Genomic DNA, 2,165 nt, shown 5'->3' with positions numbered 1-2,165 from the left:
AGTTGGAAAAGAGAGGAGAAGGTATGAGAATCATCTGGGAGACTGAGGAGGAAAAAGCGTCTGGGGATTCTGACAAAGTCAGAAATGAACTGCTGGACTATTACACAGCTTTTGCCTCTGGCAGTGGAGCGACAGGTGAGTTGTTATGCTCTATAGAGCTAAAAAGATAAATTAAGACCAGATGTGATTTATTTATCTCAATTAATTCGTTTTTGGGTAATATTGGTCTGCAACATTTGGACTTGGGGACATTCTGAGGAGGCTTCGAAAAGTCAACGGTATTTGGTCTCTTTATCCCCCTCGTGGAAAAAAAACTGCGGAACATTGAGGTGTAATATTTCAGATACTTGATAGCTTCTTAAAACCTATACTAACTTGGATAGAAACAAATTTCTGGATCTTCATCAAAATGTTAAATTAAACATTTTAACTTGGAAGGTTGTTATGTTAGGTTTGAGCCTAAAGCATTTTGGATGTAAAACTGAAGTTCTAACAGATACTTAATGTGGAGAAGAATATGTTTTCACTCTTTTGATATGAAACACATTCATAATATTACTGAAACATTTGCTGTCTATGAATGGCTTACCAATGCATGAAAAAAGGGAATAAAAAGGTGAACATGATGCTTTTTCCAAGATACGTCAAATATCTTGTTTTACTTTTTTTTTGGAAAGTGTTACAAATTTTATTTTTGTGATTATTATTATTTATATTTTAGTTAGCTAACATACAATGCCATCTTAGTTTCAGAAGTAAAATTCAGTAATTCACCACTCAGTGCTTGTCACAACAAGTGCCCTCCTTAGTACCCATCACCCATCTAGCCCATCCCCACCCACCTCCCTCCATCAATGCTCAGTTTGTTCTCTATCATTAAGAATCTCTTGTGTTTTGCCAAATGTCTTGTTTTCAAACAAGGTTGTAAATAAAATCATTTCCTTAATGTCTTGTTCTCTGAAGCAGGAAAGACTATGGAAGTGTTTACTGTGCTTTTGGCAAACGATAAATTCTCAGCTCTCAGAAATGCAGCTAATATTTTTCTATTTTGGGAAAAGGAGACCCACCAGTTGCAGGTTTAGAGAACTTGGATTTTATCAGTGCATGCAGTTAAAAATTCACAGTGCTATTGATGCACACAGTAGGTACTCTAAACAAACTTGTTGGACCAGGGCACCTGGGTGTCTCGGGTTGGGAAGTGTTGGACTCGGTTTCGGCTCAGGTCATGATCTCACAGTTCTCACGGTTCACGAGTTGGAGCCCCCGGTCAGGCTCTGCACTGACAGTGTGGAGCCTGCTTGGGATCCTCTCTCTCCCTCTCTCTCTGCCTTACCCCTGCTCACTCACTTTTTCTCTCCCTCTCTCCCTCCCTCTCTCTCTCTCTCTCAAAATAAATAAATTTTTAAAAACTTGTTGGGGGGCGCCTGGGTGGCGCAGTCGGTTAAGCCTCCGACTTCAGCCAGGTCACGATCTCGCGGTCCGTGAGTTCGAGCCCCGCGTCAGGCTCTGGGCCGATGGCTCGGAGCCTGGAGCCTGTTTCCGATTCTGTGTCTCCCTCTCTCTCTGCCCCTCCCCCGTTCATGCTCTGTCTCTCTCTGTCCCAAAAATAAATAAAAAAAAAAAAAAAAAAAAAAAAAAAAAAAAACTTGTTGGACCAATAAAAGAATATACAATATAATATTCTCTGCTTTTTCTGTGAAAAGTTGTACACATTTGCTTTGAAATAAAAATCTATTATTCTTTCTCATGCTTAACAAGTCCGAATTCCCGGTCTTCAAAGTTTTATCTGAGCAGGTTTCAAGCAGGAGTTAGATAACTTCCCTTTTGCTCCTTCTGCTCCTTCCAAAACTACAGAAGAGAAGCAAGAAACCAAATACTGAGGGATATATTGCACAAGTACCACTTTGGCTAAACCCAAGCCCGATGCAAACAATTCAGGAAATAATGGAACGGAAGACCGCAAAGTTTTCAGGAATCTATGGTGGTTTGTTCCCTCTGCTGTCGTTTATGTTTCTGTAGTCAAGGTTCAGTTACACCGCAGTGTAGACAACTCCCTGGAAACAATGTTCACTCTTACCCTGCTCCAGCAGCACAAGAATTCCTTTGATGAGCTCTAAGAGATTGGTAACAATACCTCCTAAAAGGCCAGGTTGCTAGGTAACAGC

Source organism: Panthera leo, chromosome C2, assembly GCF_018350215.1.
Source record: "Panthera leo isolate Ple1 chromosome C2, P.leo_Ple1_pat1.1, whole genome shotgun sequence".
NCBI classification, from domain to species: Eukaryota; Metazoa; Chordata; class Mammalia; order Carnivora; family Felidae; genus Panthera; species Panthera leo.
This window is presented reverse-complemented; position numbering follows the sequence as displayed.